Source organism: Euprymna scolopes, chromosome 22 (genome assembly GCF_053919585.1).
Source record: "Euprymna scolopes isolate OS-2025 chromosome 22, ASM5391958v1, whole genome shotgun sequence".
Taxonomy (NCBI): Eukaryota; Metazoa; Mollusca; class Cephalopoda; order Sepiida; family Sepiolidae; genus Euprymna; species Euprymna scolopes.
The window spans coordinates 92,287,396-92,301,754 of record NC_136503.1 but is presented as its reverse complement, the minus strand read 5'-3'; the positions used below and the strand labels follow the sequence as shown (position 1 = coordinate 92,301,754).

The window sequence follows — 14,359 nt, the reverse complement described above, 5'->3', positions numbered from 1 at the left end:
GCGACATACACTGGTCAGGATGGAAGGAAAAAAACAGGGGCAAACAAAGGTCACGTTGGGTGAGAAAGTGTGGGTGAAACCCCCAAACACTCGCTGCACGATACAATGGGGTCAGGGAAACATGACTGATGTGCTGTCTCAGAATAAAGTAGGAAGTCCCTCAAGAAAAAAACATGCAAAGGCCACAGGGCAAACAAAGATACCCGGTTTGGATGACAGACTACGAAACCGATTTTTGATCTTTAAGATCAAGGGGCCGTGTAGTAAAATGACTTGCCTTCCTCTGGTCATGAACTGGAAGAAAAAAGTGTAATGGGGAAAGATGGCATCTTTTATTAGTTTCGCCAACAAGAAAGTCTTGTGAAGTTGCGAGATTTCACATGTTACACGTGCAAATTAATATACTGGTTTGCATAAAAAGCCTTTGTTTCTTTTTGTTTTTGTTTTTTTTCTAAAAGCACAATTGGATAGTAAGTCGGTGAAGATAGCACCAATCAAAGACAGAATTTTCATTGATCCTGTGTGACGTCACAACAAAAACAACTGTCCAGACAGGATTGCAGTGATCCGATAGACCAAAATATCTTGCAGTAGAAGTGTAACGGTAGCACAGGGGCCAAAAATGATGGAGAAAATGTTGTTTTTTTTATTTCCCACATGGTCGCACCGCATTCGCAGTTTACAATTCTTCAACGTAAAAACTCTTTTATGCCTCAAGTTGGCCCACACGCACAAAGATGCTAACAACACGCCATGCTCGATAGTATGTCTGAAACAGTGTTTACAGTGATTTTTCCCTGATGTAGATTTGGGCCACGCAAAGGGGGTTAATTTGTTTCCGTTTACATGGCTCCCCAAAATAAGGATTCCTTATTTTCAACCTTATGTCTCCTCGTTGGGGACTTCATCGATCTCTGCTTCATTTATTAAAACAAGCTTGTGGATTGGTCATTCCAGTACTTGTAGAGGTTTGCTCGACTTCCCATTTTCAGGCAAATTTCTGTTTCCAACAGCTAACCTTTGCTACACGGACCAAGCCATCAGTGCTGAGAATAAGTTTGGTAATTCGTCCCAGTCGCCATTGATTTCTGAGGGAGTTGTCATCTTTAATTAGGACCACATCACCAACAGTCATTATGTTTTGGTTTACACCATTTCTTTCTTTCCTAAAGTGTTTGGATGAATTCACGTTTCCAACGGGTCCAGAACTCATTTGCTAAATACTGTACTCATCGCCATCTCTTCCTACAATATAGATCAGCTTTCTGGTGTCAGTACAATTTTTGACTTCATTGTCAATAAATGATTTGGTGTGAGTGGTTCCACATTTAGAGGGTCATTTAGGCTAGCCACAAAATCATGCATGAGAGAGGAAAGTATATTTCTAACGTTCTAATTTGTCGCTCCCACGCACCTCCCATATGGCTTGCTGTAGGCGGGTTGGTTTTAAAGGTAATATAGTCGCATCCTACACTTGAGAGATGCTGCTGCAGATGACTGTCATATCCTTTAGAGCATTCTGGAGTTCATGACTTGCTCCAATAAAATTTGTACCTTGATCCAATCTCAATTGTCTAATTGTGCCACGAACAGATACAAATAATGCATTGATAAATGAATTTGTATCTAATGACGTGGCAGTTTCCAGATGGATTGCTCGGGAAGACATACATGTAAAAAGAACGCCATATCTTAACTCCTTTCTGCCTTCCTTAATGAAAAATGGACTGAAAAAATCAACCCACACTGTAAATGAAAGGTGGCTTGGGTGGAATTCTATCTGCTTGTAAACCACTCATTTTTTGAATTTGGGTTTGACCTCTGACTTTGAGACTCATGACACATTTTGAAATAAAGGTGTAGACAGAACTACAGCCAAGAATCCAAAACCCACCTTATCTTATCTCATTTGTAGTCATAGTACGACCTTGATGCTTAACTTTCTCATGAAAATGTGAGATGAGTTCCGTTATGAGATTTTCTGGGAAGTATAATCTGATGCTTTACATCTTCACAGAAGTGTCCTTTGTTTAAACGACCACCAACACGAATAAGACCATTCTGGTCAAGAAAGGGATCTGTAGTGGAGATGTGCATCTCAGCTGTTTAGCATGTTTCTCTTTGTCGTCTGTATTTTTTAAATCTCGCAATTCCTGGTTGAAGATGTTCATCTGGAATTGTCGCAAGATTTCAACTTTAGCCATTTCTAGGTCTGCCACTGATACTGCAGGCATTCCTTCTTCGGAATTGTTCTGTGCTGAAGATGCCCGATTTCTCAACTTAACCTTATAGTTTAAGCAAAGAGCTGGTCGAGATGTTAAAAACATGATATTTCTTTATCTCTGGATCATTTTCATCTATGCATTTGGTCCTGTATGAAAAGGGTACTAGATTTCCATAAGAAATCCGGACCATTAAACCACTTGCCTTTACTCATTAACTCATTCGGTGTTGCTCCTCGCAAAGCTATATCTGCCGGATTATTAGCTGAGCAAATGTAATTCCACTGATATGGTTCAGTGTGGTCTTGAATTTGTTGAACCCGGTTCGCCACAGACATGAAAGCGACGAGAATCGTTATGGATGTAACCCAGAACCACAGTCGGTCCAAAACCATTTCTGTAATATTTGTAATGTCAAGTTCATCAAGCAGCAATGAGCTGACTTTGCTGGAAACAAAAAGAGCTGCCATAAGTTCTAGTCTTGGTATGGTGACTGGTTTGATGGGTGTAACTCTAGCTTTTGCCATAATTAAGTAGCAATGCACTCGTCAGTTGCGATCAATCAAACATAAGTATGAGCATTGCCCATATCCTATGGTGCTAGCATCCGAAAAATGTGTATTTCTGTCGTAACCACCTCATCAAAATCTGCGGGCTTCAAACATCTTTTAACAATAGAATCCAAGGTTTTGACTTCTGCAATCCACTGTCTCCATTGTGGTTGTAGACTTTCTGGAATAAGGCTCTCCCAGTCCAACTGGTTCATACATTTCCTGCTGAATATGTTTCCCTTTTAAGATAAATGGTGCAACAAGTCCCAAAGGGTCAAACACCTCATCTGGTGAGGGGTTTCTCATTTAGCACAATCCTGAACTGAAGTGTCTGGCTCAATACACCACTGAATACCTAGAGTCCTTTTGATAGGCAGGCTATCCTCGTGAATATCAATATTTATTAATTCCTTGGCTCAAGCTTCCGGTGGTATTTGCTGCAGCACTTCCTTGGAATTCGACATAAACCTGTGCAAAACCAGACCATTGTCTTTAAAGAGAGTCATGCGTCTAGTGATGACTCAAGCTTCCTTTGGTGTAGCAACAGACTTTAATCCATCGTCGACATAAAAGTCCCTTTTCAGGGCTCTACATTGCGAGTGAAACCGTTGCATTTGCGAGTGATTTTTCAAAGTAGCGACTAGAAATAATGAAACACTTATCTTTTGGCGTTTGTATTTCTTTCAACGACACTCTTGCAAAGCTCACTGCTGAGTGAAAAATATCTTTTCAGCTTTTTTTAATAAAACTAGCAAAGTCCAATTATCTAAAAAGGTTTAACAAAACGATTTTTTTTTTTTTTTTAGCAAAGACTGTTATTATCTGAGAAAATTTGAATGTTTATACCTTCAAGTATCAACATAAAATTCAGTGTATATTTAGAATTACACTTATTAAAAAAAAATACAACAACATCTTTATGATGTACATATTTGTCATAGAACGAAAATGTCATATTCTAAAAATCATGTGGGTTTGGCTAGTAATTTTTCTATTTGGCTAGTAAACGAAAATATTTAGTTGTCAAAGGTCAGCTAAAGATAGATTTGTCCGTAGAGCCGTGCTTTTTCTAAAATTTGCGACATTCATCCCAAAATCAGATTCTCCTTCCGTTGCAATTCTTCTAAGTGCAAAATTTGCGCAGCCTGGAGACGACACAAGACCAAACAGATGTCTTGTCATGCGGTATGTACATGGTTCGCTGTCCACATTGCCATTTTTCCCACCACAGAAATCTGAGGTAATCTTGGTGACAAGCCGCAACTTGGAATTGCGAAAACATCTGCTCAATATCACACAAAGGCAACCGGTTCTTTAGGAAACCTGCAAAGAAGACCGCAAATGGAGTTAATAAAATCCGGTCCCTGCAATAGGAGACCATTTAATGATTCAGACATGTATCATGCACTACCGTCAAACACAACACGCAGCTTCCCTGGTTTTCTCTGATAGACCCCATGATGAGGCAGGTACTATACATGCTTGTTTTCTCTCATGTCCTCTCTTTTTGCATGCCCCTTATCCCTGATAAATTTAGTATATTGGTCGTGGTATAATGGATCCTTGCGGAAACGTCCTTTCAGGTGTTGTAAGCGTCGTAGTGCCATCTCTCGGTTGGTTGGCAAATTAGGCATAGCCTCCCGAAATGGCAAAGGTATTTCGTAGCGTCCTTCCTTGATCGTGATGTTTTTTCCAAGATAGAGAGAAATTTTTTATCTTCCAGAGATAAACATTTTGCGTTAGCGTGATGTTCACTGAAACTGACTCAAACCTCATGATCAATTATCATTTTTATCAGGTTCTTAATTGAGAATAATATGGACGCTGATTTTTCATTTCTTGATAGTGAGAAGTCTCTAGTTACATCCTTAGCCACAATCCAATGGCTAGTTCAAATATTGTCACCATCCTCATCTTCACAAGCAATGTTGGCAACACCCACTATGCCCCATCCAAGGTCAGTTCGTTGAGCATATGGACCATCACCAATCGGTGCAATTATATCTCTGGCTGTTAATGCTTTGGTACAGTTGTATCCAATCAGTAAGCCAACCTCGCAGCAAAATTAAATTTGTTATAAGCTTCAGATGTGGCCATAATTCTGCTACATCTGAGGTGGGGATGTGTGATCAGTTTGCTGGCATAATGTCCCTTGTATATGTGCCTGTGGGCTGTTGAAGCCACAAACTCTCAGCCCTTGTATCTTTGTACTGTCGATGACTTCATTCTCTTCTCAGCATGCATGGTCGACAGCTTTAGCTCCACAGGTGTACTCTCCAGTCCCAGTGATTTGCTGATATTTTGTAAAATGAAGGTTATGTCCGATTGTGAATCCAGGATCGCATACACAAGACGTTCTGAATTCGGATTGTCTACATGGGACACGTATACCGAGAGGATCATAGAGGTTTTTGTGGATGACCCAGTGTAATTTAAAAGCGTTGTACCCGATTTGCTATTCACAGACCTTGAGGCACCTTTCCTCTCGCCACTTCCTCCTTCCTATGACCTAGTGTCACCATGCAAGGATGTAGGATGCAAACTAGAACAAACATTGCATCTTTTCCTTTGTGAGAAACATGTCCAAAGCCTAGGCATGCAAAGCACAATCCTTTGTCTCTGATAAACTGCTTTCTTTCCGAGAGTGTTTTTGCTTTGAAGCTGGTGCAGACATCCAAGTCATGACTACCTTGGCAGAATGTGCAACTCCTGTTTCTGTCGACTGGATTCCATTTTGAACACTCCTTGATGGTAGCAAGAGTTCGACCTCCTCTACTGAATGATGCAGGCTTGAGTGTTGAGAATGGGTTCATCCCTTGTCGGTTGGTCATATTTTATGGATTGCAGCGAGGTTATAGGATCCGTGGCTATTCGAGTTTGCTTACCAGTGAACTCCATAAATTCCTTGAAAGAAGGAAATTTGCCCTTATCTTCTCTCCATTGAGCTACAAGAGTTGCCCATCTGCTAATGACCAAGTCGGATAACTTACGAAGCATCTTTCGGTTCTCACGTTCATCGTTTAAGACTTAAAGACTCCTTATGATCTTCAAAGCAGTGTAGCATTGTCTTAAGAAGTCGGCATACCTCTGTAGGGTTGTTTTATCTCTGGGATTGATCTATTGCCAATTTTCCAGTTTGTCTCTGAAGGCATCTGCTATGACAAACTGATTTCTATATCATTCCTCGAGCAAACCTTTGGCTTCCTCAAAGGCATCTTCTGGTTGAAAGTAAGAAATAGCTTTCCACTGTATCCCTAACTTGTCCACCTATAGATAGTGTATTCTTTCTGTTGGTGGAATTGAACATGAGGGTTTGGAATGCAGTTTTCCAACTTCGATATCTCATTGGATCGCCATAAAACACACTAGGCTCTGGTGGAGGTAATTGACTAACTTGCTCAACCAGAGATTTAAATAACTTTTTCAATGCATCCTCTGAAGTGTTCTCGATGGTCCGCTCAGTCTGTTGAGAGTGAAATTCATAGAGGGTCGGTGGCTGGATATGGGGAGCATTCACTGACATATTCACAAATTCACCAGGTGGTGCTGCTGGTAGGACCAGTACTGGTTGCCTAGACACAAAATGAGGCGTATCGGGGTTCAAAGTAGATGGGCTCATTTTGACTTCTTTGGTCCTTGCTGAGTTTTTTAAACAAAACATTTTACTCGGTCAAAGGCAGTCCAGCTGTGTTTTCTATCAGAGGCTCGCTATCGACTACCTGGAACTTTAAAAAATTTTGCACCTTGCGGTTGGTATCGACTTCGGAAGCTGGTTGACTTCTTTCATCAGCATAATCCCATGTCTCCAAAGCATCTAATTTTGCTTGGGTCATATGTAGCCTCATTTCTGTCCTTACTCTGTCTAATTCTGCCCTTTGTTTGGCTTCCTTATCGATATATTGTAATTTTACCCTAAGGGCGGCAACTTCAACTAAAGTGTCCGTTGACTTCCTCGATGTATGGGAGCTGTGAGAGGATCTCGAACTTCGGGATGAGTGGGTTCTAGTAGTTCTGCTGGAGCATCGAGACACACGGTCAAACTCGGTAGGAAAATTTTTGTCTGACATTGTGACTGATAACTTGGAATGAAGAAGGTCCCAAACATATAACGTTAAAGAGTGTGTAAAGGGTTGAGCGTGACAAAAATACAGTAATAATTATATAAAATTCTATGGTATAGAGGATATAAAGTTAACACTGGATTAAACCTTATGAATACAAACAAAAAAAAAAAGGAAAAATGTACAAAGCAAAAAAAATAATAATTACGTGGAAAATTTGTCGAAAAATATATGTTCTTGAAATAAAGTCACATTTGTTATTTTAGAAAGGATATTTTCACACGCAAGGTTTTGAAACAGTTATATATATTAAAACAAGAGTTCGTAAATAAAAAAAAAGTTGTTTTTTTTTTTTTTTTTTTTTTTTTGCAAAAAAAATTTAAGCCGTAGCAATTATTGCTACAACAAAATGTTCCTTGACTGAAAGTTGGTCTTTGCACTTTGTAGATTTGCCATTCGTAAATATAACAAGGTATCGTTTTTTTTTGTTTGTTTGTTTGTTTGTTTTTTTTGTTTGTTTTTTGTTACTCAAAAAAATTCGCAAATATTTTACCTTGTTACGCAGAAAAGAGTTTTCCCTGTAATGGTAGCACAGGGGCCAAAAATGAGGACTAGAGCACAATTGATGAAGAAAATGTTTTGTTTTTTTCCATGTGGTTGCACCGCATTCGCAGTTTACAATTCTTCAACGTGAAAACTCTTTTATGCCTCAAGTTGGCCCACACGCACAAAGATGCTAACAACACGCCATGCTCGATTGTATGTCTGAAACAGTGTTTCCAGTGATTTTTCCCTTACGTAGATTTAGGTGGCGCAATGGGGGTTAATTGTTTTCATTTACAAGAAGCATTACAGTACAAAATATGATGTATCTCCAAAAATAAAAGCAAAACTATACAAAACTGCTAAATTTTACAACTGGTAAAACTAAACAGGAAAATCATGTAAAAGAAAAATAAATAAATTTATTGGAGTCGAAGTCGGATAAAAAAACTCTGACTCCAGCTAAAATCTCCGACTCTGCAACCTTGCCAGAGGACACTTTGCATATCTGAGCATTCAATCCAACCAGCACAGACTGTTGACAGACCCCTGACCAAATTTCTTGATGCACCAATTCTCCCGTACACATGCACTCTCCAATCTGTGTTCAGGACATAACATCAATCCCTTTTAGCTAAATTTCATTCAAATGTGAGTCGTCTTTGAGAGTTGCATTGTACTTGTAGACAGCCTCTTGTATTCTGGTTGCAATCCGTTTTATGGCATGCTGTTCTCGGCCAAGGCATATGAGCAACAAAATTTCAGGTTTACATCCTGCTGTGGAAATAGCTTTCATGGTGAGCCACACTCAAAGAAAACCTCTTCCAATTAACGAATTACACTTGCCAACTGCCTCCACATGGAAGATGGTAAGTAGTACTGCTGGTTTTCCATTTTCCCAACGAACTGGATCTATCGATTGGCATTCCACGTACTGTTGCTTTCGTTATCACTGGGCAAACTCTTCTGATGTATCAAACTTTAGGGTGTCCACTTGCTGGACACAACCCATGCTTCTGGTTGCATCCTGCTCAGTTATGTGACTAATCACATAACTGAGCTGGATGCAACCAAAAGCATTTCTTTGGTTCACTTTCTTTCTGAAATACTGCGATGGTGCACATCTTAATTGGTCAGCCATGTTGTGAATTGATGCAACCAACTGAAAACACTCATTATACTGTCTCTCTGGCTACCTTGGTGTGAATTCAAACTTTCCCAGTGAGTGTCCGATATCTACACATATACTGAATCGGTTTTTCTCAGTCACTGGAAAGCAAAGTTTATGCTATCCAGTTTGATAAAATGAATATGCTGGGCATCATTCTTGGGTCTCTGTCATCCTCCAACAATCCCATATCTTTTCATCTTTTAATAGAGTTGGCATCAACCAATACATTCCATTCTCAATCATTCACACACTAGTCTCCACAAACTGGATCCTTGGTATTATACAAGAAATTTACAAAATAAAATAAAATTAAAAAAAGAAAAATAGTATGTTACTTCCCAGTCTTTCATGATAAACGAAAAGCATTCTTTTAAGAGACATGCTGTCGAGCTTATTAAGTTCATTTGGATGGTCTATATTATATTTTTTAACTTAATTTCCACAAAATTTATTAGCTTGACAGCATGTCTCTTAAAAAAAAAAAAGAATGTTTAAAAAGGGTGTGTCCTCTATAGTATCAGATCTGACCGAATGGTTAATTGTAGGCATAGACCAATTCATACCATCTAAAAAATTCCAACAAAAACCTAACAGCCAGCCATGGTTCTCCCCAGAATGTGCTGCTGCTATCGCGCACAGAAATCACTTTTTCCATAGCTACCAACGTAATAGATGCACTGAGACTAAAGCTGCTTTCAGGTCTGCCAGCAACCACTGTAAAAGAGTAATAAAAAATGCAAGAGAGCTATATGCCCAGTCTGTTAAATCCAAGGCTTGCATACCACCAGTTTTGGCAAATAACAAATAGGATCCTGAACAGAAGTGTGCGTTCTATCCCAACCATTATCAATGGACCAGAGGTCATCTCGTCAGCGTCAGACAAGGCCAAACTATTTGCAAAGAACTTTGCAGCTAATTCTACCCTATGCGACGAAGGCCATCAACTCCCCATATTTCCTCCTATAACACAGAACAAGCTAGGTAACATACAAATATCCGTGCATGAGGTCGCCAAGCTAATAAAGAACCTAGATTCCAGTAAAGCAACTGGCCCTGATGGCATCCCAATTATAGTGTTAAAAAAGCTTCAACCAGAACTTGCTCCCATACTTACGAAACTATTTAAGCGCTGCCTTAAGAAGTGCTTTCCGACTCCCTGGAAGACCTCATCAGTTTGCCCTGTATTTAAGAATTCAGGTGATAAGTCATCTCCCTCTCAGTACAGACTTATAAGTCTCCTGTGTGTTATGAGTAAGTTGCTGGAATCCATATTAAATAGAGAAATAGTCAACCACCTCAGCAGGAATAACCTTCTTAGTGACACACAATATGGTTTCCGCTCTGCAAGATCTACCGCAGATGTGTTGACGGTTATATCCCACAGGATTAGTGAATCTCTTGACAAAGGCTTCCTTTCTAGGGCAATTGCTCTTGACATATCAAACGCCTTCGACAAGGTATGGCATAAGGGTCTACTTCACAAGATTTCCAGCTACGGTATAACTGGAAATGTTTTCTCAATCATTAAATCATTTCTCTCTGATAGGCTCATAAGAGTAGTGGTAGATGGACAAAAATCGGAGGCCTGCAATATAAATGCTGGAGTCCCTCGGGGGTCAATCCTGGGCCCAACTCTCTTTCTGATCTACATCAATGACCTCCCTAAACACATACTTAAATCATTCGTTGACATCTATGCTGATGACACCACCATCTACAGTAACACATCAAAGGCTGTAAATGACAAAGCTCTCTCTGATTCTCTCTCTTCTGATTTCGAGCGCGTGGTTCAGTGGGGGAAGATGTGGCTGGTTACCTTTAATGCGTCCAAAACCAAACTCCTATCCTTACATCATCAACGCTCTGATCCCCATCTGGCATCAATTGTGATGGATGGCTCTCGTCTGGGTGAGGCCCCGTGTTTTGACAAGCTTCTGGGTTTGACCTTTACTCCTGATCTGAAATGGAACACGTACATCAAGTCTGTTGCCAAGGTCGCTGGAAAGATGGTGGGATCCTTCTACCGCTCCAGAAGATATCTCACTACTGATGCAATTCTCTATCTATATAAAAGCCAAGTACGTCCAAGGATGGAATACTGTTGCCATATCTTGGCAGGAGCTGCTAAAAACAGCCTATCCTGCCTTGACAGAGTACAAAATAGACTTTGTGGCTTAGTGGGGGATGCCCTTTTCTCTACCCTGCAACCTCTCTCCTACAGAAGAGACGTTGCGAGCCTGTCCTTGTTTTATCGTTATTTCCATGGCAGATGCTCGTCTGAACTCCAATCTCTGGTCCCCCCTCGCCAATCTTTCACGAAAAACACCCGTCTAGCTGAATCCACTGTGAAAAATTTCCCCCACTCTATATCTGTGCCTAAATCAAAACGCGGATTCCATGAACAAAGCTTCTTTCTTAGAACTGCACGCCTGTGGAACTCTGTTCCGTCTGCCCGCTTCCCTCCGGACTACAACTTGGTTGTCTTCAAGTCCAATGTTAACAAATTCCTAATGAACCGCCCCCTTAAGTAAACATTTCTGCAAATCTCCTCACTAACGTAATGTACTTGCAATAACCCTTATCCCTGAGTGGTTTCCGGGCCTTGATAAGTGGTGATCACTGTGTAAAAAAAAAAAAAAAATGCTTTGTTGAAAAGCAAAAATAAGTTTTTATTTCCATAAAACAATATGCAATATGATTACAACACTGACATTGATTTTATGGCATTTGTAAAAAAAATCTCATTTGCAAATCTCATACAAAATTGTATAAATGTAGTAATACACACGGATGATAAAATGCTTTGGATAATTAATTAAAAAGTGTTTCTGCTAAAATCGTCATATTTTTAAAAACTAGACCACCGTTTTGTTCAAATTTGAATACACTTTCAAATGCATTAATAAATAATGTACAGTTTTAAGAGTTTTAAGCAAATAAAGTGATAAAAATGTTAGCATCCTAAACCAGCATTTTTAGTAAGATTTTGTAATGACGACGACATCCACCCCCCACCCGATTTCGGCATGAAATTTGGAAATTAGCAAGAAGAGATATCCTTTAATAGATTCGGGTGTCCGAAATTCTTTTGACAACTCCTTTTTTTTTTTTTTTTGTTGTTTAAAAAAAAAAGAAAAGACTTCAACATGACGAGTATGGAAAATTTTGAAAAAAAAATTTCTTCGGACACCCACTGTTAAATAAATCAATCTTTTTACTATATTTATCTGTTAAAAATAAAATTGTAACTGGCTTTCTCTTGTGGTACTAAGCAATTTAAAATCATGATACCTGAGAAAAATCGTTCTATTTTTGAAAAGTATCTAAAAATGATCTGTAGAAGCAGCAGCAGGATTAACATCAGCGATAGTATTGATGACAGTAATACTATTGGTGATATTAATTACTTTACTGTAAACAAACATTCTATTTTTTTCTTTTTGTTTTTTTTATTCAAGAACGAATTAAAAATTTAAATAAAAATATGAATATAAAAAAAATGTTCTTACATATTTAGTTGGAGCTCATATTTATAAGAACATAATTAGCTTAATTAGAGCTATTCTGTTATCAGAATATATAATTAAAGCAATCCCAACCAGTCCAGCGTTATTTTTGGTCAAATTTTAAAAAATATAGTTGAAAAGACATAAACATGTAAGATGTGCACTTTAATCGATTTACATTAGTTTTTAACGGTGAATTATTAAACAGCATTTTGGATACTTCTACAGTTTATCGCCGAAAATGGACACGCCATTTTTTTCGGGCACCTGTCAAAGGGAGAAATCAATATTTTAAACTATGGCCGAAGTAGAAAATAAATTAAAAAAAAAAATAAAAAATTAACTAGATATTAATCTGGAAAGAACTATGAAAAAAGTAAATAAATGAAGTGAAAGAAAACATTCGTAATTGTTTAATTGGAAATGTTTCGATTTAATGAAAACGAAGGTTTTTCATGAAACGTGTATATGATATATAAAAAATATAAATTTTTTATTATTAAAAACAGAAAATAAGACATTATTATTAAAAACATAAAATTGAAAATGATATACTGGGCGAGCGCTATTTGAAAATCAAAACACTTATTGTATAAAAATCTATCAAAATATAATTGTAAAGGACATTTATTGAAAAGTCTGCATAAGAAAATATAATTATATAAAACAATTTTGTAATTTTATTTCCTACTTCAGTTTAAAATACTGATTTCTCCCTCTGATTTTAACAAGTGCCTGAAAAAAATGGTGTCTCCATTTTCGGCGATAAACTGGAGAAGTAACGCGTTTTGTTTTTTAAAAAAATGAAAATGTGAAATATGATTTTTTTTTTTTTTCTTTTTTTTTTTTTTCTTTTTTTTTTTTTCTTTTTTTTTTTTTCTTTTTTTTTTTTTTTTTTTGCTTCACATGTGCGAGCAGTACCTCCCACTCATACCCAATATATATTTTTTTCGTCTTACAATTTTTTTTCAGATTATAATCGAATGGATACAATTACATATTAAAAAAATACAAAATCAATATTTAAATATTTGTAGGAGGTGCTCAGTTTCTAGTTAAGTTCCTATTTACTTACCTCCCCATGAGGACAGTATGACACAAGCTCAGTTTCTAATGTGAGGAAAAGCTAGCTTCCCAAAAAGAGTCAATCTCTCAGTCATGAAGGATTTCTCTTTCACTGACAGAGGACAGAAAATGCGAAGTGTAGCATCAGAATACTACACTGATCTTGGCCAGAAGTCCAGGTAGAGAAATAATAATAAAAAGAAAAGTCTTAAACTGGAAAGTTTAACGAAATAATGTGTCACTAGGACAATAAATGTAATTGAAAATAAAAACTAAATTTATCCAAAATTTGTGAACGATTTGTTAGCTTTAGCACAAAATGTTTTTTGATATTTAAATAACTGGACAAAAAATACTTAATAAGTTTTCCAAACGTCATGTTTTCTGTTAGTGACGTCACTTGTTTTAAATGAAATTTATTTTTGTCTATTTGTCATAATTCTCATTAAGTTTCACACCCCCTCATAAAAACTTAACAAGAATTACGACAAACAGACAAAAATAAATTTTATAATTAAAAGGTATTTGATGTTCAAAATTTCAGGCATAACATTTTCAAAGGCTAATAATTATAAACCACTAACTGTAAATATGGGTGTCAAACGCCCTCTTGAAAAAAAAAAAAAAACTCCCTTAATCCTACCTCTAGCTATTGGTAAAAGTGGCAAGCCGCCGCCGCCGCCTCCTCCTCCTAAAACCTTCTTTAGCCTTAACAATAACACTAAGTCCAAGTGGCAAGCTCCTCATCAAAGTTCTTTGGTAAGATATTTATCAGTGTCTAAAAAAAAAAAAAAATCCTTAAAGAAACGTGTACCCATAAAAAAATAAATTGGGCAACTGTCCTAAAACGCTAGAATGGTCTCAAAATGGTGAATTATTTTACATTAAATTTATGTGAAACTAACCCCCCACTCTAAATTCTAAATTGTTTTTGTTTTGTTTTTATCAAGTTTTCAGGATGTTCACACATAATTTTCCTTAGCTCTATCATTAACCCAAAGTCAGAGTGGCAACCTCCCCACCCTCTCATAATTGCACAAAGACCCTCTTAAAACCACACATAGAAAAAATAAAATAAAAATAAGCGCACAGAATTTATCTCCTATAGAAAAATGATTAACTGCCCTAAAATAGGGAATCATTTTACATTAAATTCTTAGATACTTGTTTATCTTTCATTAAAGTTTTTCAAGGTATTCACACGTAGTTGTTTACAAAGATAAAATCGCATATTTTGGAG

The 14,359-nt window shown here is 37.5% G+C and overlaps 1 protein-coding gene across 1 annotated transcript in view; it reads left to right on the top strand.

Moving 5' to 3' along the window:
- The window catches only part of LOC145243544 (transketolase-like), a 229,154-nt gene that overhangs the window by 213,842 nt on the left and 953 nt on the right, over positions 1-14,359 (top strand). The gene's annotated exons all lie outside the window — the stretch shown is intronic.